Here is a 23,707-nt window from a genome sequence, read left to right on the forward strand (position 1 = left end):
CTCAGGTGCCCCAGGATTATTCTAAATCATAAAAATAAATGTCTCCTCAATGTCTTTAGTCATTAGAGAAATGCAAATGAAAATCACAATGAGATACCTACCACTTCACACACAGTAGAATGGCTATAGTCAAACAGATGGACAATGACAAGTGTTGGAGATGATGTGAAAAAACTGGAACCCTCATGCATTGCTGATGAAAATGTAAAATTTTGTGGCCACTTTGGAAAACTGGCAGTTCCTCAAAAAGTCCATCATAGAGTTACCATATAACCTGGCAATTCTACTTCTAGACATGTATACAAGGAAATTGAAAATGTTCATCCACACAAAACACACAAGAATGTTCATAGCAGTATTATTTGTAATAGCCAAAAAGGAGAAGCAACACAGATGTCTATCAGCTGATAAATGGATAAATAAAATATGGCATATCCATACAATGGAATATTATTTGGCAATAAGAGTAAATGAAGTACTGATTCATGCTACAGCAGGATGAACCTTGAAAACATTATGCTAAGTGAAAGAAGCCAGACATTAAAGGCTACATAGTGTATGATTTCACTCACATGAAATGTCCAGAACAGAGACAGAAAGTAAACTAGTGGTTTCTGGGGGCTAGTGGGAAGGGAAAATGGGAAATGATTGCTAATGGAAATACACTTTCTTTTGGGGGGTGATAAAAGTGTTCTGGAACTTGAGAAGGTTGGTGCACAACTCTGTGACTATACCAATTATACACCTTTAAAAGGTGAACTTAATGGTATGTCCATTATATCTCAATATTATGAAAAATTAAAAAACTAAATGTGTCTCATAATTATAATTGTTTTAAAAAATTATAGAATTACCATACAACTGAGAGCCAACTTTCAAAAGTACGTATGGCCAATTCTTGAAAAGAAATATGATTTTAAATCTAAATCTGCATTTTTGCAGTTATTAAGCAAAAATGAGTGGAGATTCTATCCTCCAGGAGACTATGAACTTCATGAGGGCAGGATCCTCATCTGTGTCTCAGTGTCAACATGTCCAGATGGACTACACATGTTATAGAAAAAGTGAGTGAATGGATCTTGATGCATTTTCTCATGAGCAATTCTGGGTTCAGTCCCTAAAATAGGCCTCTGTTAACTTACCTACAAAATGAGGCTAAAGCAGTAACTATCTTATGGATGTATGTGAGGATTAAATGAGATAAGAGAACTAAAATTTTGCAAAGTCCTGGGACATAATAAGAGTCAATAAGAGGTACTTATTGGGGTACCTGGGTGGCTCAGTTGGTTGAGCATCCAACTTCAGCTCAGGTCATGCTCTCACAGCTCCTGAGTTCGAGTTCCACATTGGGCTCTGTGCTGACAGCTCAGAGCCTGGAACCTGCTTCAGATTCTGTGTCTCCCTCTCTCTCTGCTCCTCCCCCACTTGCCCTCTGTCTCTCTCTCTCTCTCAAATATAAATAAACATTTAAAAAAAGATTAAGAAAATAAGAGGTAGTTTTTGCTGTTTTGTTATTACTATTATTGTATTTTTGGACGCTATATCCACTCATCACAAGAGATAGAAATTTCTTACCAGTTGGCATGAGCAAATCTTGAGTAATCATTTTTCTTTTCTTTTATTTTTTTAAGATTTTATTTTCAAGTAATCTGTACACCCAACATGGGGCTTAAACCCACAACCCCAAGATCAAGAGTTGCACACTCCACCAACCGAGCCAACCAGGTGACCCGCGTTATTATTTTTCAAATATGTATTTGTTCTTGTTACAAAATTAAATAAGACATTAGTGACTTTCAGATTCAGAAATAAAAAATAATTAGGAATTCAGATTCAGCAATCATAAGATTTTACGGGTCTAGAAGTACATGAAAAAAATCTAAAATCTAATAGATTTGCAGTCCTAAAAATGACTGAAACATCTACTTTTTCAGCTGTTCCATTAAGTTTATGGAACCAAAGGCCTTTTAGTTAACTGGTCAACTTTCAGCCTATGTTACAAGTGTTTTAATTGTCTCCTTACCTCCTCTTTCCACTTATCAATTTATAACACACACCTTATTTGAGTGCAGTATTTTTCACTTTGCCTACAGTTTAACATATACTGACACTGATAGGCTACAAACTGAGCTAACGATTGTTTGGGGGTAGGTAGGGGTTTGCTAGGGCCAAACTTCTGTCCTCCCATCTCCCATCTTTCTGGGGAAAGCTTAGTTAAGTGATTTACACAGCATCACACAACCTGTTAATGGGACTTTGAAAGGAAAGCCCAGGACAAGCTGCTCTTTTTTTCTGCTGCTACAAGACCCCTCCATCACATAACACATGACAAACGATGGACAAACGGCAAAATATCTCCCACTGGCCAAGATATCAAACGTTATGAGACAGGACAAGCATGGAGAAAATGAGTAGGGCACAGTTTTCAAGTGCATTCTTCCAGGTTTCAATCCAGGTTTCGATCATTTATCTGGTCACAAGTTTCCATTAGATCAATACGCTTCATTAGTCTTCCTGTTTGCTCTTGTGAGAAAAATACAAGGGCCAGGGAAAAGTCGAGAAGAGATGAGCAAGTCTGTGATTTGCTAGAGAGATTAGAAAATCTTGTTAGGATCAGTTCTATGTATTCACACCAACTCTCTAACCATCCCTCACCTCACCCCACAAAAACAGAACAGAGAGAAGGATGGAAATAAAAGAGTCTTCTAATACCAAGCATTAATAGGATTAGATATCACCAAACTGGGCCAGAAATAATGGATGGCAACCTCACCGTTGTACACCACCCCTAGTATCAATTCCTTTTTCTTTGTTCTCAACATGAGTGAGACCCACCCACAAGGGGGAAGATTTCCTCCCAGTGTGAAGAGACTTCCTAACAACTAAGAAAGTTGGATGTTTTCTCTGCTGAAAGGTTACATCTTGTTTATGGGTTGGGTTCTCTATTTTAAAAGTTCCTGGGAAGAGGGGCCCTGCAGAGATGCATTATTCCCCATTCCCCCCAATTTAATCCCCTCATTCAATCCACGTTTTCTTTTCCTGTCCCCCTTCACCCTGTCTTATTCTTCTCTTCCCTTCTGTCTTCCTGTTTTGCACCTCCATTTTATTTCTCTCAACTCTCCTCCCCTTCTCTTTTCGCACATCAGTCTGTAGTAGTATATTTAATGTTTTTCGGCAAAGTGACAAAGTCTTCATTCTGAAATTCTAAAGTCTTCATTCTGAATTTTGCTTTGCCGAGTGAAAGGTCGATCTGTTTACTGTTAAGAACTACAGGTGGTCCAGCATCCCTTCTTATAGCCACCTGACAAACAAGGAGGCTGTAGGTCTATCTAGAGATATTTTACACAGCTTAATTTAGTATACATGCAATTTATGTATACGGATACATTAAAGAATTTTCTGGATCTGTGCAGGGGCCTTTGAAGTCTCTTCTGCATGTTAATTTCTCTACTAATCCAGATGCCACTGCTCTTTGTGATATTTCAGAGAGGTCACTGAGCACCATCCTTATAACTTTCCAGGGAAGAACAATGGAATGCCAGCACAGAACTTTTTTTTTTTTATTGCCTAACCTTTTAGTATTCTTTTTCCCCTTTCAAGAAAAGCCAGTCAAGTCCTAGGAGGTCTTACCAATAATACTAATTCCTCTCTAGCTCAGCCAGTAGTTACCCTCTGCAGAGAAACTTAAGAATGTATCTGTGTTCACAGATTTCCTGTTTTATGTGATTACTCCCCAGAAGGAACTACCTTGAGCCCCTCTGCTTCTAAACTGATCTTTCTGGGCTTTCCATATTTATGCAGTTCAAAGAGTCATAGCTTTTACAAATGAACTTGCCTCTTGATTTGGGATTCTAAGAGTTCTTACTACAGGTAGCCTACACGTAGACTGTAGGGATTTGAAAGAGGTAACAAATGTTAGAGGCCACTATATATCTCAAAAACAAAATACCAGCTTAAATTAAAAGCTGGAAAAAAATGTTAGTTGTAGCAAAACAGTTTTAAAATGTGATAATACAATGAAAAGTTCATAAGTTCTGGAGGATTGAGCTCAAATATTAAAAATTTCCACACAAATTTATCAAATTATCTTAATGTGTTACCAGTTGGCAAATTTCAGTTTTGCTAGCATAAAAGTAAGTTTTTTGACACCGAAATATCTTATTTGGAAATGGTGTTATAGTGTTTAAAATCTTAGTCTTAAACCCTGTGCGTCGGGAAAACCCATTTGTGTTTTAAAAAAATCCTCGGCAGCTCTTCCTACCCACAGGTCCTGTCCCTGTGCTTTAATAAAATCACCTTTTGCACGCGTGCGCGTGCGCGCGCGCACACACACACACACACACACACAAAATCCTCAAGGTATTTTAGGTTCTTGTTCTGTAAAATAATTTTAAAGATAATTTTGCTCCTAGTATAAAGTTGTGTTTGTTGTAGAAACTTTGAAAGAAGACAGAAGAATATAAAGAAGACAATAATTGATAATTCCACCCTCCAGATAACCACTATTCATATTTTCTTCCAGTCTCTTGACTGCACATCTATCTTGAAATTCCTTTAAAAAAATTTTTTTTAATGTTTACTTTTTGAGAGAGAGAGAGAGAGAGAGAGAGAGAGCATGAGTAGGGGAGGGGCAGAGAGACAGGGAGACACAGAATCTGAAGTAGGCTCCAGGCTCTGAGCTGTCAGCACAGAGCCCAGACGCGGGGCTCAAACTCATGAACTGAACCGTGAGATCAGGACCTGAGCCAAAGTCAGATGCTCAACTGACTGAGCCACCTAGGCGTCCCTCTTGAAATCCTTTTTTTAAACTTTTCATTGTTTCGTTTTCTGCAATAATGCTTCATGCTGGGGCAGAGTCCAATTTTTCATGATAGAAAGGGAAAACGAGAGAGAAACCAAGAAAGAAGAACAGAGAGGCTGCAAGATTCTCTTGCCTCCTTTCCTCCTGATGGCTGACACCATTCCCCTACTCCTTCCTCCCCAGAGGCATTCCCCAAAATCAGATAGGACAAAAAAAGCTTTTCCAAACCTGAAAAGCATTATAAACTAGCTTAATGTTATTCACTGTGAAGAAAGTATCAACATTCTATATGTGGATAGCTAGGTAATTCGTGGATTTAAAATTTTTGATTGTCATCTGTTTCTAGACTTCTAAGAAACCATGAATGTGCAGAAGAACCAGGAAGAGGAGAAAAAGAATCTTTTTAATCACCTGAAAATACCCTCTAGATTCTAACACAGGGACGATCATTATTCTGATCCCCCTGCAATGTTGTTCTCTTCTCAGTTTGGGTTTCTTTATATTTTTATAAGGTACTTACTGAATTTTGGCAAATTTGAGTAAATAATATACTTTTCCAAGATAGTTTGCATCATTATGGCCTACAACTTGAGGCAATTAAGTGTGACCTCCTTTTCCTGTAATTTTACATGGAAGAGCACTTTTGCCACAACCTGTAGCACCTATAGTAAGCATTATAAGCCTATAGTAAGCACTAGACTGAGAAAATGGAAGTCTGTCAGCTTCCTAAGAAAATGCCCAGTGTCACCTTAAACCTATTTGCATTGGAGCATGACATTATTGTGTCCCTTGATTGTGCTATCATTTCATCATGAGAAATTATCCCTCTGGCTTCTGTTTCCAGCATTTTGGTGGATTAGATGCTGTAATGGTTAATTTTATGTGGCAGCTTGGCTAGGCTATGGTGCCCAGTATTTGGTCAAACACCAGTCTAGATATTGCTATGAAGGAATTTCTTATAAGTGGTTAAAGCAGATTTTGAGTAAAGCAGATTACCCTCCGTAATATGGGTGGGCCTCATCCACTTGGTTGAAGGCCTTAAGAGAAAAGAGAAAAGTCCCTGAAGAGGAAGGAATTTTGCCTTCCGACCTGCCTTTGGACTCCATACTGCAACAGTGACTCTTGCTGGAATTTCCAGGCTGCCGGCCTGCCCCGTGGATTTTGGACTTGCAGCCCCCACAATCTTAAAATCTTAAAATCTTTCTCTCTTACTGTATCTCTTTTACACAATCTCTTTAGATGAAGAACCCTGACTAATACAGATACCCTGAATGACAATCCCAACAAAAATTCTTTTGAAGTTTCTTCCTTTCTTTTATTTCCTTAGGCAATCTCTATGCCCATTGTGGGGTTTGAACCCATGACTCGGAGATCCAGAGTCACATGCTCTACAGACTGTGCCAGCCAGACGCCCCTTGATTAAAATATTTTTTTTTACTTTTAATGTTCTCTGTTTATTTTTGAGAGAGAGAGCTAACAGGGAAGGGGCAGAGAGAGAGGGAGAGAGAATCCCAAACAGGCTCTACACTGTCAGCACAGAGCCGGATGCAGAGCTCAAACCCATGAACTGTGAGATCATGACCTGAGCTGAGATTTAGTAGGACACTTAACCAACTGATCCACCAAGGCACCCCTAAAATATTATTAAAACATACTTTTAGGGGTGCCTGTCTTGCTCAGTCCGTGGAACCTGCAACTCTTGATCTCAGAGTTGTGAGTTTAAGCCCCACGCAGAGCATAAAGATTACTTCAAAAAAATTTTTTTAATAACAAAAACAACAATAAAAAAAAACCCCATCTTTTAAAATGCATCAACAAACCAGCACAAATGGGAGGGATTTTCAGATCCCAAAAAGTAAATAAAAACAGGAATCCTGGTAGGTACGCAAGTTCCAAAGCCAGGTTTCACCCTGAGAGTTTCTGTCAGATTCTGGAGACCTGAATCTCAACTCTGAGATAATGCTCAGGGAATGACCAAGCTAGGGAACCTGTTAGAAGAATCCTTGCATTAGACTGAAAACATAAGGGGCTATATCCTCAGCATAAAGATAAATTTAGAAATTTACTCAAAGAGGGGTGCCACAGCAAGGACATTTGCTATCTTATGGTTGATGCTGAGAAGACAGATGAAAGAAAGAAAGAAAGAAAGAAAGAAAGAAAGAAAGAAAGAAAGAAAGAAAGAAAACTTTTCTAAAAATTAGGAAGCACAGCTAGTCTAATAATGGAATATTTCAAAATGAAAGGATCCCAAGTTGGTAGTACAACCAGGTGACTTGACTAGAAAGAGCAAATGCAAATCTTCCCTGCACAAATTCACCTTCAAGTTTGGCCTCTAAGAGCCCCCAGAGAGAAAGCACCACGACAATGAGAAGCTCAAAGGACAGAAACATCCCAAAGCCTAGGAAGAAACATGAAGGAAAAATCAGAAGAAGCAAGCAGGGGACACCAGAAGCAGTCTCTCACAGACATCAAATATTGACATTATTAGTGACCAAATATAAATTGTATATAGTTAATGAAATAAAAAAGGAGCTTGTAAATATTAGCAAGGAACAAGAGATGGTAAGGAACATCCAAGCAGATCTGAAATGGAACCAAACAGTACTTCAAGAAATGAAAAATAAAATGATTACTTTTTAAAATGAGGGTCTTAAATAGCCGCTTAGCCCCAGTAGAAAAGATAATTGCTGGACTGGAAAATGTATTTTTTTAAGTTTATTTATTTAATTTTGAGAGAGAGAGAGCACGTGCATATGAGTGTGCCCTGAGATGGGGTGGAGCAGAGAGAGAGGGAGAGAGAGAGAATGAATCCCAAGTAGGCTGTCAGCACAGAGCCTGACTTGGGACACAAACTCACAAACTGTGAGGTCATGACCTGAGCCAAGATCAACAGTCAGATGCTTAACTGACTGAGCCACTCAAGTGCCCCTGGAAAAATTACATATTCCAGGGGTGCTTTCTGGCTCAGTTGGTTGAGTGCTGGACTTTAGCTAAGGTCATTATCCCCTGGTTCCGGAGTTCAAGCCCCACATCTGGCTCTAAGCTGACAGCTCAGACCCTGTAGCCTGCTTTAGATTCTGTGCCTCCCTCTCTCTCTCTGTCCCTCTCCCACTCACACTCTGTCTATCTCTCTCAAAAATAAATAAACATTAAAAAAAATTTTAACACATTTTCCAAAATACAAACCAGAAAGAGACAAAAGTTATGAAAGATATGTTAAGAGTTCTATAATTCCTTATGAGAGTTCATGAAGGAAATAATAGAGCAAAGAGAGGACAACTTCCAAAGAGATAATAGCTGGGAATTTTGTTAAAGATGCCGGAGTTCAGATACAGAAGCCAAATGTATCCCAAGCAGGATAAATAAATCAACATGTAGAGCTATGACTGTAAATGCAGAGCTCCAAAGGCAAGGGGAAACTTTAAAAATAGAGAAGAAACACAAGTCATGTGCAAATGTGTTTTTTAACAGCAGCAAAAACAAACAAAAACCAAAGATAGTGGAATCATATCATCAATGTGCTGAGAGAAAATAACTTCAAATCAAGAATTTTATCCCCAGTGAAATACCTAAGAATGAGTGTAAGAAGTAAATATTTTCGGGGCGCCTGCGTGGCTCAGTCGGTTGAGCGGCCGACTTCAGCTCAGGTCATGATCTTGCGGTCCGTGAGTTCGAGCCCCACGTCGGGCTCTGTGCTGACAGCTGAGAGCCTGGAGCCTGTTTCAGATTCTGTGTCTCCCTCTCTCTGACCCTCCCCTGTTCAGGCTTTGTCTCTCCCTGTCTCAAAAATAAATAAAAACGTTTAAAAAAATTAAAAAAAAAAAGAAGTAAATATTTTCAGTCAACCAAAAATCCAGAGATTTTAACACCAACAGACCTGCACTAAAGAAAATGATAAAGGATGTGCTTCTGAAGGAAGGAAATAGACGGCAAATATATAGGTAAATCTGTGGGTAAATCTAAATAAATTTGATTGTATTAACAATAATATCTAGTCAGGGTTGGGGGGGGGGAGGGTTAAGCTAGAACTGGACTCCAGAACTAGAAAGGGATAACATGAAAAGATTTCTAAGTTCTAAGGTTCTCATATTGTTCACAAGGAGGAAAGGTATTGATTAACTGTGTTAAGTGAAAATATTAAAACCACCAAAAAAATAGATATTCAAAAAATATAACTTCCAAACAGGAACAAGGGGGAAACTGTACTAAGGAGGAACATCCTCAATTGATACAAAAGAAGTAAAAATGAAAGGAGCAGAAATAGAAATATAAAGCACCAAAAATATGGTAGTAATAAATCCAAGTATATTAGTATGTACAATAATATAAATGTACTAAAGACTCCAGTTAAATGGCAAAGATTGTCAGAATGAATTTTTAAAAAAAACCAGTTATATACTGTTTAACAAGAGATTTTTAAAACATAAATACAAGAAAGTTTGAAAGTCAAAGGATGGAAAACGAAATATTAACAGAAGCAAGCTAGTATGCCTAAATTAATATCAGAGAAAATAAACCACAGCCAAAGCATTACTAGAAATAAAATTAGCTGCTGCTGAATTCACCACAAGATATGCCAATTCTACACTCATATCTCACATGCACCAACAATCATATACTTTTCTTTAATATCAGGAAAAATGCAAAGTTATTGCTATCACCACTCTTATTCAATATTGTATTTGAAATCCTAAACCATATAAGTATGACAAAAACAGAAAATAAATCATAGATTTAAGGATCTAAAAAGAAAGATAAAAAAGGAAGATATAATATTTGCACATGATATTATTGGCCACATAGAAAACTCAAAAGAAACTACAGGTAAATTAGGGACATCTGGGTAGTTTGGTCAGTTGACCCTCTGACCTGTGATTTCAGCTCAGCTCATGATCCCAGGATCGTGGGATGGAGCCCCATGTCAAACCCTGCAAGGAGCCCCACGTCAGGCTTTGGACTGAGTGTGGAGCCTGCTTAAGATTCTCTCTCTCCCTCTGCCACTCTCCCCTGCCACTCTCTCTCTCAAATAAAAAAAATTAAAAATTAAAAAAAAGAAACTGTAGGTAAATTATTAGAATTCATAAGAGAGTGTTTTCAATCACTATACATTTCTGTAGAGCAAAAACAATCAATATGATTTTAAAAGAATGCCATTATAAGAGCAAAAATATATAATAAATCTAGGTACAAATGTAACTAAAGCTGTGTACCTCATTGAGAGAGAAAAAGTATACCTTTCGAAAAAACATTAAAGAAGACTTAAATAAATGGAGAAACACCAAGTTGTTAGTAGGAAGCTTCAGTAGCATGAAGATGTCAGTTCTCCCATGTTGACTAAATCCAATTCCAATGAAAAACCCCAACAATATTGTTTATGGAACCTGACAAGCTAATTCTAAAATTGAAATGAAAGAGGAAAGGATCCAAAATTGTCAAGACTCCCTAAGAAAAAAAGTTTAAGGTCAGGAGAATTGCCTTCCCAGATATCAAGACTTACTATGTAAGCTATAGCAAGAAAGTGGGATACCAGGAAAGTGCCAGACAAAGGCTCCAAAGGAATATGATAGAGAACATGGAAACAAATCAATGCACATATAGAGATTTGCTTTAATAATATAGTGGGCACTAGAGATAAATAGAAGATTCAGTCAATGCTACTAGCAAAACATATTAAACAACTTTGAAAAAACAAAATTGGAACCCTATCTCACACCATATGCAAAAATCAATTCCAGTTGGATTAAAGACATAGATGTGGAAGGAAAAATTATAAAACTTTTAGAAAACAACTTAGGAGAATGCCATTATAACCTCAGGGAAAGCTTTCTAAAACAAGACACAAAATTATCTACTTATAAAGGAAATACTGATAAATTCTACCACATAAAATTAAAATTTTAGTTCATCAAAGACATTAGGAGAGTGAAAAGACAGTAACTAAAGGTGAGAAAATATTTGTCATACATTTAATCAAGACAAAGGATTATTATCCAAAAGATTTTTTAAAGCTCCTATGAATGAAGAGAAAAACAACCCAATGGGAAAACAGCAAAAGTCACAAACATATTTCATAAAAGAGAAAATATAAATGGCCCACAGACACCTGAAAAATACTCAACCCTATTAGTAATCAGAGAAATGCAAATTAAAACTACAAACAGGTATTTCTTCCATAGGCATAACAAAAATTTTAAAATAAGTCAATAATAAATATTGACAAATGATAATTCTTATCACCTCCTGGTAGGAGTGTAAATTAATACAGCTGTTAAGGGAAACAGTTTGATAGTATCTAGTAAAATTGAATAAGAAAGCAATTCTATACCTGGTTTTAAATACTAGATAAACTCTGGCATATGCGTACCAGGAAGCATGCACAAGAGATACATATAGCAGCATTTACTATAATTAAAAAAGAAAGAAAGAATAGAGAGAGAGATAGAGAGGGTAAGTAAATGAAGGACCTGAATGTCTCTTGTCTGTTCATAGCAGTGAGGACCAATGGCTTGTGGCATGCTCACACAGTGGAGTACTATACAACAAAGAGAGTGAAGAAACCACATTGTACGAATGTACCACAATTAATTAATTAACTAACTAAACAAACAAACAGCATTGGGAGAAAAAAACACATCACCGCAGACTGTATAATGTATACTTCTGTTTTTTTTTTTTTTTTAATTTTTTTTTTCAATGTTTATTTATTTTTGGAACAGAGAGAGACAGAGTATGAATGGGGGAGGGGCAGAGAGAGAGGGAGACACAGAATCGGAAACAGGCTCCAGGCTCTGAGCCATCAGCCCAGAGCCCGACGCGGGGCTCGAACTCACGGACCGCGAGATCGTGACCTGGCTGAAGTCGGACGCTTAACCGACTGCGCCACCCAGGCGCCCCTGTATACTTCTGTTTATATAAAGTTTGTTTTAATTTTTTTAATGGTTATTTATTTTTGAGAGAGAGCGCATGCGAGTGGAGGAGGGGCAAACAGTGAGCGGGACAGAGGATCTGATGCAGGCTCTGTGCTGATAGCAGACCACCCCTCCCCCCTCCATGAGGGGCTCAAACTCACAAACCTATCCATGAGATCATGGCCTGAGCCGAAGTCAGATGCTTAACCAACTGAGCCATTCAGGTGCCCCTGTTTATATACAGTTTTTCAAAAGCAAAACTTCACACTATATTATTTAGGGATACATACATGAGTAGTAAACTTATAAAGAAAGTAAACAATTGAGCAAAACACAATTCAAGGTGGCAATGACTTCTGGTATGTGTTGGTGGGGGAAGACATGCAATCACAAAGAGGGCACAAAGGAGTCTACTTACAGATACTACTGAGATTCTATTTCTAAATACAGCTGCTAGGATATGAGCATTTATTTCATTCCATTCTTTAAATTGTACAGATACATTCATATACTATTTTATATGTATGATACACTTCACAATCAAATGACGGCCATTTTATTTCTAGAATCTTGGCTAACATAGCAAAGCTTAACCTTGTTGGACCCTGGTTTTCCCTCTTCAAGAAAAAGCCATTAGAAAATGCTATTCTTTTGTTTATTTAAAGCTAGTCTACTCCTAGATAGAGGGCTCCTTCATTTTGGCTCATGACTACCGTATTCTAGGTCCAGTGCTGTACTGGCCCCTGCTCTGCCATTATCAGAAGGCAGATTTCTGTATTTTTCTGACATCCTAAGACTGAGGGTACCAAGATCAGCATCCTTCCCCTCCAGCAGTGTTTCCTCAGCCAGCAAGTATAAGAGAAAAAAATGAAGTTTAATTATAATCAGATCTCCAGGAGCTCTTTTCCTCTAATGATGTTCACATCAAATGATACTAAAATAATTCTTTCTGAAAGACAGAGAGTAATTCAAGGCCTTCAAAGCTAACCAGAGTGAGTAATGGAAAAGGCCTAATGCCAGTACATCACCCCTTTCGTGGGTGGACCTTATTAAAATCACCTTGTGTCTCCCTCTCTAAAGAACTTCTTCTGTAAAGTAGAAATTATAAACAATCATGCTGGGTGTTCTTAGAAACTGTGGTCGTAAGCTTTCCATTAATAGATAGTAGAGCCTGTCATCAGTTCTGTCTAAACCTACACATTGATGTTGGAAGTTTTACCACTCTGATTCATACTCATATTTTCTTTTTTCTTCCTAAGAATGCAACATCTCAATCTTTCCACCCTCGCTCAACCTTTGCTGGCATGGACACATGCCTCATTGTCACACTTGCCAATAAAAGTTAAATACCATATATATTTGGGTAGGCTTTAATAACTTTCATAATAAGCAAAAGGTCCTATCATTTACTTGATGTGAACTTGCCAAGGCATCAAAAAACTAAAAGAAAGCATACTGAGAATTGGTGGAAGAAAAATGTTGATCCCCCAATTTATCTTTTGGAAATTCAAAATACACAATGGAGTAACAGCTGTTCTAGATTTCCACCAGAGATTAGCAGACAAATTATTATTGAAATTCAAAGTTGTGACATCTTTAGATAAATATTTGCACAGCCTCTGATTCAACAGAAATCTGGAAGGGTTCACAGTCCGGCCCAGAATGGATCATTTTAACACTGCAGCTTCACACCGTAGTTAGAAAGGAGCCCAGGTTGGATTCTACTAGCTGGTCCCTCTGCTGCTGTTGCTTCCTGATGCCAGTGTCTAGGTCTCTCTGCCTCCAGCCATGTGTCAGCCCATCCTTGAAGGCTTTCTTCACCCCTGTCATTAGCCTGCCACAAATTGAGTACCTGCCATCAGAGCTCCCTTCTACTGTGCCCGTCTAGAGGAGTGCCAATACCATGGCCTGATGCCTTTGGAGGGTCTCTATAGTAAAGCCTAGCTGTTGAAGACTTCAATTTGCCAGCCTTAGAGAACACAAGTGCCTGTGATCCAAGAGCAGAAGTATTTCTCATAAAATAAAAACCTTGTAATATAATCTGTGAGCACATGCTCCAAGCCCTCCATGGAACAAATGGCTCCCCTTCCACCTGCACTTGGTCCCTCCTCCCCGTTGATTCACTTGGCAAGCCGGTCCTCCAAGAAGAATGTGGCCTTTGCACTCACCACAAGGACTGGGGTGTCTTGTATGCAACCATTGCCTACCCAGCTTACAACAGAGGCTTGTGGGCTGGAGAATGTATCGCATTTTATTGTTAATGGAATTTCCTGCCCCTCTCAGTGTCACTTAAAGAGTCCTCTGCACTCATTCTCCCATCTTGAAAGGAGAGAAACAAGAGGAGATGAACTGCTGGTCTCTCCATACTTGGTCTTCAGACCGTGACCATATTAATCCTACAACTTTTAATTACCGCAACTTCTGATAGGGTGTGTCTACAAAGTAATTAGATATCTTTTTCCATATGTTACACAGGCAATTCCATCGCATAACCTTACAGAAGGTGGCCACGCCTTTCTTTGGGGCCCCTATCTAGGCCTGCCCCTCCCCGACCTGCTAATTGATTCAGGAGTCAGCCTTCCCAATTGTGTGCAAATTGAGAGCAAACTCTCTTTTGTCTCCGCCTTGCTAGGAACAAAGTAGTTGCTCAATAAATATCTGATGAATGGGCCCACCTCCAGAGGTCTAGAATCCTTAGCGGGCTTCTCTTTCCTCTTCTCCTACACTTTTCCCCACTGGGTGGTGCCAACCCTCACCTGGGTCCGGGTCCCCGTCACCCCAACCGCGTTCCTCGGCCGCTTCCAGGCCTCCCGCAGGGATCTAAGCTCCCACCTGGTGGAAGGTAGGTGCGTCAGGAGGGCGCGACGGGTGTCCGGACGGGTGGGGGTGCAGCGGAGGCGGGGACAGGGACGCGGTAGCAGCACCCGGTCCCTTTCGGATCCCCTCCGCTCCCCCATATCCCTCTCCCGCCAGCACCCCCCTCACCCCTATGCTGCAAGAATGCGGCGCAGGAGCGAGTGGAGAATCTTTGGCTGCGGCCCCCTCCCCCGCCTTATAAAAAAGAAATTGACTTTTGTTTGGAGTTTGTGAAAAGTGGGGCTCGGGGCCCAGTCAATGGGGCGCCCCGCAGCGCTGGCTGAGTGGAGCTAGCGCGAACCGCTCAGCCGCGGCCCCAATTAATCCGCCCTTTGTGCGGCCCGCCCGGCCGCCCCCGCCGCAGCAGCACCAGCGGCCCATTGTTCGCCTCGCCGGGCCGCGGGATTTACCCTTTTCAAACAGCCGGTTTTGTCCTGGGCAGTTCGAGCGGAAGTTTCTCACTGACAATTTGCCCCAAATAGATAGATTTGTCAGAAACGACCTTCGGGAAGGAAGCAAAAAGCCACCGGCCTGAAGGTTGGGCCGGAGACGGGGACTCGCCGCCCTCCGCGCCCCCGGCCCGGGCGGCCCCGAAGCCTCGCGGGGGACCCCAGCCCCGTGCACCTGCTGAGCCAGACACTCCGCGGACCCGACCTCCGTTTACCCATCTGTAAAATGGGACAGCTTGGCGCTGGCAAGCCGTAAGTCCAGAGCTCTGGGTCAATTCGCGTGGACAACATTCATTTCCTTTCTCTCTCTTCACTTCCTTTTGTAAAACTCTAAAGCAAAATACCTGACGAGGCCTCGGCGACATTGCGAAAGGGCCTTGAAGGTGGGTCAGGGTAACACGTTCCGGATGGTGCACGTGCTGTTTTCTCTTCTGCCCTCCGGCTCCTCCTTAACAAAGATGTCATCCGTGCTAAATCACAGGTGGTGCCTTTGTAAAACCGGCTATTGTCCCCTCATAAGTCAAGATATAAAACGCTTTGTACTGAATGGCCCGTGATCTGGAGCTCTCAACTTGGGAGTCGGGCTGTTAGATTTTTTTTTTTTCCCACCCACCAGAGCCGCTCTTCTCCCAAATGACCTCACTTATTAAGCAAAATCGAAATGGGGGGAGGGGGGAACCCAACAGGCTGTTGATGAAAAGAATAGTTACTGATTTCTTCACACTTAATGGCAAGTATGAGTCTTTTAAAATACAGCCTCATAGCAAACAGATCTGTGAATTTTAAGCAGACTGAATTGTATTAATCAGTTGATGGGTTTGTTCATTTTCTATCACTAGAGGAGAAATAACGAAGGTTGGGACCCCACGGCGGCTATTTCTTCTGTACTCAAGTAATCTCTTTCTTTAGTCCAGAAAATTTCCTGCTAGTTGCACATGAGAGAAAAATTGAAACAAAAAAAAAAATCTGGTTTTTGTTTATCCATCAGGTGAATACACAATTCAGCATCATACAGAGGAAACCCTAGGTGGTCTTTAACAAGATTTCAGTGGCTAAGAGCTACAATTTAGAGAAGATGACAATACATACACAGTGTCAATAGTATTTAAACAAACATCCCAGACAACAGAATAATGGTTATTAACTATGATGCTTTGGGCTTCTGACTAATTTCCCATGCCTGTCTGCAGCCAAAACAGCTGCAGGGTTTTCCCCCTTTAAAACTGTTTATGTGCATCATTTTAAAAATTGCATTTAACAGCCACATCCTTCAGAACAGTCCCTCTGTGTGGAATAGAAGTGAATGGCTTAGTAAGAATGATGAAGCCAGTAGCAAGAATGTCTTTCATGCCAAAAGGACTCTAACCATTCTGCTAGAAACCTACTCGTTCAAAAGCTTCTACACCTCTCTGAAATGTGGACAGCTGTCTGATGTTGTATGCCCTGCGGTATGGGTTGACGTGTCTAAATAAAGGGAGTTCTTTTACCCTGCTCACACTTGCAGAAGTGTTTTCAAAATTGATTAAATTGTGCAACTGTACTAACGTGTCCCCCTCCTGGGGTTTGAGAATGTGAAAGAAATCAAAAGAGAAGGTAAGATTTAGCTTGCATGATTCCTTTCTCACTTCCAGACAAATATTAAGTTTTTAAAAATATTTTAGTGACCAGGACTTTAAAATGAATGCATTCCTTGTATACTCCAAACATGCAACCCAATCATGATTTAGCTAATGCAACTGGAAATTGATATATTTAGGGATCCAAGTATGTGCGGTTATGAACACTTGGGTAATTACATATTATCTTAGCTAATCATTAATGCATGGACTAAAGTTGAATTTACTTCCACTGTTTTCATTGCTGTTAATATTTATGAAGCATCCACTTTGCACTAAAAGTTGGTCAAAACATATCTAGGAACCTCAGCCTTCAAAAAAAAAAAGGCACCCAAATATTTGTGTCTTGTCTATAGCGAGATACGTATATGTTGTATGTGACGTATGTATTTGAAATATCTCATTATTCAGTCTGATAGAAACACTAGATTTCAAATCACTGTTTCATCCACTCCAAAATTATGTCAATTATACCTGAAATTTTAAAAACTGGGAGAAATGTCTGCAACCTACCTCCTGAGTTGTGAACTGCTTTACCTGAAAGGCCAAATCCTCCCCCTCCCAGCAGGCAATCATCTTATGCCCTGAAGCATGAGATCTGATTACCCCTATCATCATCTTAGCTTGCATAGATACAGATGTTATTAACGGCTGTAGTTTATCCAACCCTTTTTAAAAACGCAGCTGCAGCATTTGACTTGGGGACCTCCTGTGAATCCCACTGGTTGACTCTGTCTTGCACAAAGCACGTGGGGTTTGGGGGAGGGAGAAGAGAGGGGGAGGTTTGTTTTGTTTTGGAGGGGTTTTTTTTTTTTTTTTTTTTGAATCAGACTTCCCTAAATAGCCACTCGGCATCTTTGTAAGTGATGTGAATTCTGAAATTACTTACAAGAATAGGAGGACAACAGGGTACTGTGTGAACTAGATCATTTGGAAACAAAGCATACTAGAATGTATGCTTCTCACTGCATTGGCAGAGATCAAATATGTGATTCTGATATACGTATTCATGGAATAAAAAATCGTAGCGTATTCTCAAATATGTTAGCCACATTTAAACGGGCTACCCCGTTTTACATAACAATTGTTTCTACTAGTGTTGAAACAGTAATCTGGATAAAGCAGGTCCCTGCTGTGGAGGGAATAGAGGGATGTTTTTTAAATCTGAAAGGCCCAGATTAGCAATCTACTCTGATCAAATTTAGTAATTAATCGTTCATTCTAATCATTGACTTTTTCTCAGCAGCTACAATTAGTATCTCTAAGTAGTTCCTCTTGTAGCCCACATCATTCTCTACAAAACAGAAAAAGACCTGACAAATTTTCTCTCCCTTGGAACACAGCAAATTTTAAGTACTGGCAGGGAAAGAATTTGAAGAAAAACTTAGGAAGTGGAGGAGTTTGAAGTTCTAGAAACACTGAACTATTGCTTCAAGATGCACAAAACTCTTCTCTTAATTCTGATTACTTCACTTGTAAGTGAAGCGAAATTGCCTCAATTGGGGTTCTAGAAACCCTTCTGGGAAATAGGAGGTAGCTTAATGCAGTGGAATTAATATTTCAAAGAGCATCAGATTATCTGGGTCTGACTCCTAGCTCTCCATTCACTAGCTACCCTAAAAATGGTGCCGTTTTCTCCATTAACTGTTGCTAGACTCCGCTTCAAGAGTTCTGGGTTCTGGTGATGGCCTCTGCCTCTAGGTGAGTGACCTAGGACAAGCTTTGTCTCTAAGGATCTCAGTTTTCTTATCTATGAAATGATGGAATTAGATGAATACTAATCTCGAGGGTCCCTTCTGATTTATGTGCTCTGTCATTCTGGGTTAAATGGAAACCGAGTCAGACTATGTAATTTACAGGAAATTAAGAGGTTGAAGAAGGCTTGGTGGCTAATCTCTCCCTGGATGTAGTCTGCTTTCTCGTCTCTCTAGCTAGTCATTCTTTTGTGTTAGTAAGCTGAATGATTACCTTTATTCCTTCCCAAGGTTTGGAGGTCTAGAGGACCTGTCTGTCTCTACCTACTCCCTACTCTCCCAATTGCTGGGGCAGAGCAAAGGCAAGCCTCTCGCTTCACACCTCATCTTTCATGAGGCAGGGTCACTCACGCATTCCACATTTATAAGAACCACTATGTGCCAAGGCACTAGGACTGACAATCCGAAGATTAATCAGATAGTCTCTGTCTCAAGAAGCTCCCTGGCCTTTGGAGAGCTGAACATCTCTCATGTCTCCCATAAACTTTTTATTCTTGCTATTAGGAAATAAGAAACTGGCAGCTTTGTCTCTGTTGACCCATCTTCCTGGGGGGAGAGAAGGAGACCACATTATTTTCCTGCTCCTATGTTTCTGGTAACATCTTTGGTTGTTTTTGTTTTAAATACATCTCTAATGAGTTTTCTTTGAGGGAGGGAGCCCAGGTCCCAAATAAAGCAATTTGACATGAGAGCTATGACAAATTCTTCTGGCACCAAGACAGGATATAAGTGAATAAATAATTTTATGTAGGAAATAAAGTAAGGGATAAGGGAAAGAAAGATGTTTCTATTTGATTATTCCTGGGGCAAGAAGAATATCTTACTCTAATCCTCAGCCTGAATTTCTTTGGCTGCTGTGGTTCCAGGGGAGGGAGGGTGTGAATGAATGTAGAGACAATGTTATTTGCTAAGGGGGAAAAAAAGAGAAGCCTGTCACACAGCGCATTTTCTTAATCCTGTTACTGTTAACAGTGTTCATCTTCCTAACTGGTAGGGAGCAGAGAGACAACTCATAGTGAACACAGTCCTGGAAAGTGTGAACAAAAAACTCCACAACTCAGCACCAGTTGGGTTCTAGAGCACCTGTCTCTATTCTGGATTGTTCTCAGTGTCTTTTCTGAGTAGAATTAGACAAGATGCAAGCAACTTGTAGAGAGGCCCACAGCAGAATCAGGAGCAAGCTTGACGAGATGGTTTCTTTCATTCTCTCACTTAGCAAGCCCTCACTGAGCACCTATTTTGCGCTGGACAATCTGCTCCATGACCCGTTTTCTCTCTCATGCCCCATCCACTGGGGAAGCAACAACCAACCATAGGTTGAATTATGATTTGAAAATCAACTCTCTCCTCATGTAAACAAACAAACACATAAATAAAACGTGTGGTGGACCATCTTTTGGAGAAAGAATGTCAAACCTCAGCCAAGCTTAGCGGGTAGATTTCCCCGGACATTTCCTGGCTCTGTGTATTTCTCAACTCTGCTAGTCAGTGAAGTGAAGGGCATTTTAAAGCAATGAATCTCCACAGGTAGAATGACCTCTGAGAGGGCATTGATCATTGGTTGGGGAAGAGGTGTCTCTGTTCCACACCAACTTCAGCTCTGTTTGCTAATAGAAAAGTTTTTTCTTTCTCCCTTGCTGTTTTAATTTAGAAGAATGGATAAGGGAGCTGGAGAAAATGGCACCATTTTTAGGAACGCTAGTGAATGGAGAGCTAGGAGTCAGACCCACATAATCTGATGCTGGAAGGGTGCCTTGCACCCCTGACTCTCTCTCTCATACCATTTAGTTGACCTGACTCTACTTTCCTTTTTAAGTGGATGGGAAGGGGCATTAGTAGGGAGAGTGAGCTATAAGACAGTTTTCAGAGGCAGTAGATTCCCGTAACACAAGACCAGCTTTCCAGGCATCCCCTCACAGGCTATTTCACTCCATGCTGGTTTAGGGTCCCTTGTATATTTTTCCAGAATGTTCTGTGTTTTAGTCCAAGCCAATGCATTTAGCACCTTTTATGTGTCTGCTCTCCCTGTAGCCTCCTTGAGAAAGAGATCAGGTCCTTAATCTCCAACACATAATGGGTGCTCAGTATGTGATGAATGGAGTGATGATTGATGGATGGACAGAGAGACCCTAGATTCCATGGTCCTTCTCGTGATCTTATTTCTTACCTCCTGGGCCAAAGTAAAAATGTTCTGTGATAAAAGATGCCTTCGTTGTGTTTTTGACTTTGATTTTGGTGGAGAGCCCCACACTCACAAGAAGCTAAAGAGGAAGTTAGGGGCTATCTTTAGACCTGGTCAGAAGGGCTTCAGAATCTCTGGGGATGTGGCTCCACTCCCTCCCCAAGACAACTGCTTATAAACTCATCAGAGACCGTGTCTCTGTTAAAATGCATTTCTGAGATAGGTGGCATTTGCCCCTTAGCAATCATTTCCCCTCCTGGATTTTTCCCTTCAGGAAAAATCTCTGAAAGTTAAGGTTGAACAGGGTATAATCATTTACAGGCAATTGGAGCCCAGAGAGGTCTAGTCTCTTGCCCAAGGTTACACAGCTAGTTGGGACAGAGGCTGAACCCCCACATCCTGGCTACCAGAAGTTAGCCTTCTTGTGCCTCCTGGGGCTTCTTGGGAAATCTGCAGACTTTCCTCCTTTATTCACCTAACATTTATGTAGCACCTAGTGTGATTCAGGCTGCACCTACTGTGATTCAAGCTGCAGCGCATTGATAGGAAGATGGAAAGTAACAGTCTGTCTTGCGGAGACTTTCTTCTATGAGCTGCACCCAGGAGAGTCCCAAGTTTCTACACCTTAGATCCGAGGGCCCTGTGGCCTGCAACACCTTTGAATGAGCAGAAGCCTGCACGCACTTCGGCTTTAGGCTCCCCTTGGACCTGGTGGGCGGCAAGCGCCCCAGCCCCTCCCGCCTACTCTGGATCTTGTAGCTGCTGTTGCCACTGAACCAATCATGCCAGAAAGTCATCATGATGATTTCAGAACTGCATTGTGATTTATGCAAAGCGCGCCGATAATTACAGCCGGGCGCACAGAACACAGGACGAACATGCTGCGGGTGTGTGCGCGCGTGTTGTGCCTTTTGCCAGGACTGGATGATGATGGTGGTGGTGGTGGTGGTGGTGGTGTGTGTGTGTGTGTGTGTGTGCGCGCGCGCGCGCGCGCGCCCACGTTTCTATTCACTGGACTCCTGGATACCCTGCTTGATTAGGGACTGGTGACAGGAAAAAGAGGGAGACATTCCCATTTTGATTTTGAGACAATTTGATGAGCCTCGGGAGTATTTTCCAGAAGTTTTTATGCCTACAAATGAGCCAGCAGGGCAAGAATGTCGGGGAATAGAGGAAGAGGTAGTTTGGACCCTTCGAGAGCCATAGTCCTACCTCCAAGCGACCCCTCCCAAAAAGCAGTTTCTAGGTCGCCTTCTTGCCACAGAATCCTAAGGCTTTGCCCCAGGGACAGGCCCAGGTCTAGTCTTTGACATTGGACTTCATCTTCGCCTGAGATGCAGTACTGTACTTGGATCTTGTTCTTTGTCCTTAACGAAGCGCCCCACTCTGCGTCCACATGATAGTGACGGTGGTGGCGGCGGCTGCAGAGGCAGCGGCGGCGGGACAAGTGGGTCCCTGGCGGGAGCCAGAACCCCAGGCTCCAAAACCGAGCATCGGACAATAACTGTGTTTCTCAAACGACGCCTGGAAATCACTTCCCTTTCTGGGCGCGGAGTTAAAGTTTGTACCATTTCGCGTGCGTGGCCAGTACGCTGCCCAATTTGGCTGTCAAAAATTTTAATTTCTTTTCCATTCTCCTCAAAAATACCCTCAGGTTTATGGTTTAGTCCCACGATTCCCTAATCTCGTCCCAATAAAAAAAAAAAAAAAAAAAAAAAGCCAAGGAGGGTTAATTTGGGAAATAGTCGTCCCCTGTCTTGCTTTTTCCGGGTGTCCCCAGCTCCCGAGCCCCGGAGGCTGTACGACCCTGGCAAGGACGCAGACTCTCGTGCGTGTGGGGTGCGCAGGCCGGGGGTCCAGGCCCCGCAAAGGCTGCTGCGGAAAGTTGCAGTCACGTGCTGCGGCTTCCTGCAGGAGCGCACAGCCTGTGCCCGGGAGACGCCGGGCGGAGGAGCTGCTGCGCCCTCCGAGGGCTCGGGGGACGCAAGCATTCACACACACAAACTCTGATCGAAAGCCCGGGTTGACCCTGAGTCTGAAGAAAGTGCAGTTGGGGGAAGGCAGGCAGAATTTCGGAGAGCGGGTCTCAGTTCTCCTCCCCCACCCCACCCCCCACCAGCAAAAGCGCCGCGGAGGGCGGGAGAGCAGGAGGTGTGACCCCTGACCCCTAGCCGGCCCACGCCCGCAGGACCGGCGGGCAAGCTCTTGTTCGACAAGTTCAAGCTGCTGGGAGAGCTTAAATAAGAATTAATCTCTTGGAGATTGGGGATCACCTCTCCCTAGGCGTGCGCTCTCCCAGAGCGGCGCAGGGACCAGGGCGTGAGAGAGCACTGCAGTCGGGGGGGGGGGGGGGGGAGGCAGGCGGGAGGACTGGGGGTGTAAGGCGGAAGAAGCTCCCCAGAATCCCTGGAAGCTACTCGGCAAGGGGGGGGCCAGCGAAGCCTGCTAGGGTAAGTTCTGTCCTGCAGCCGCTCCAGTGCAGATAATGGAGGCGACAGGAGCCTCGCTGTGCTCCGGATCGGCTTTGCTTTGGGAAGCGGGCGCACCCTCCCCAAGGCTGGTGCCCAAGCGGACCCCGCGAAGGCCGCAGGAACGCCGAGCCTTTAGCAGACTCCATCCCAGGCCCCAAGTCCGCACACAGCGTCCTCAGCTACAACTTTCTGTAGATAGTTGCAAAATGAATAATTACTCACCTCGGACCAGATCCAAGTTTTACCCAACAGAAAGGGCACGGGACCAAGAATGAACCAACTCACATGGCCATATCCGGTGCGCACAATCACACAAACACACAGCCACCCAGTTTCTTCCACGAATCTGTCTGGCGCTCTGGAGAGAAGGGGGAAAGCGTTTTGAGAATGCTCCATTTCCCCTCCCCTTCCCCTTGCCATGAAATATAATAATTCATTTTTATTACAAGAGCAGCACCGTCCTCACCATCACGCACGCACAGAGCCACACTCCCATATTCACACTCTAACTCGGCAGCTCCGACAGCGCCTGCATTTTCTTTGGGAGCCGCTTGGAGGTTCATTAATATCATTAGCATTTAACCCCCTCCCTCTTCCCATCCCCTCCCCGCACATGGCTGACGTCAGACCCCGCCAGGAGTTGGGGGAAAAGCTAAGTGGGCCAGGGACG

The 23,707-nt window shown here is 42.1% G+C and overlaps 1 long non-coding RNA gene across 2 annotated transcripts; it reads right to left on the bottom strand.

Moving 5' to 3' along the window:
* Positions 1 to 1,524: 1,524 nt before the first annotated feature.
* LOC121029867 (uncharacterized) lies at positions 1,525 to 23,577 on the bottom strand. 2 transcript variants are annotated; one of them, XR_005789946.1, is made up of 3 exons: positions 23,504 to 23,577; positions 23,260 to 23,395; positions 1,525 to 2,585 (listed from the first exon to the last, which is right to left on the bottom strand). It is a non-coding gene; the product is annotated as an uncharacterized LOC121029867 (long non-coding RNA). The 2 variants fall into 2 exon arrangements; XR_005789947.1 differs by lacking the exon at positions 1,525 to 2,585 and adding an exon at positions 15,586 to 15,936.
* Positions 23,578 to 23,707: the final 130 nt, after the last annotated feature.

This window comes from Herpailurus yagouaroundi, unplaced genomic scaffold, assembly GCF_014898765.1.
Source record: "Herpailurus yagouaroundi ecotype Mexico unplaced genomic scaffold, PumYag 139, whole genome shotgun sequence".
NCBI lineage: Eukaryota > Metazoa > Chordata > Mammalia > Carnivora > Felidae > Herpailurus > Herpailurus yagouaroundi.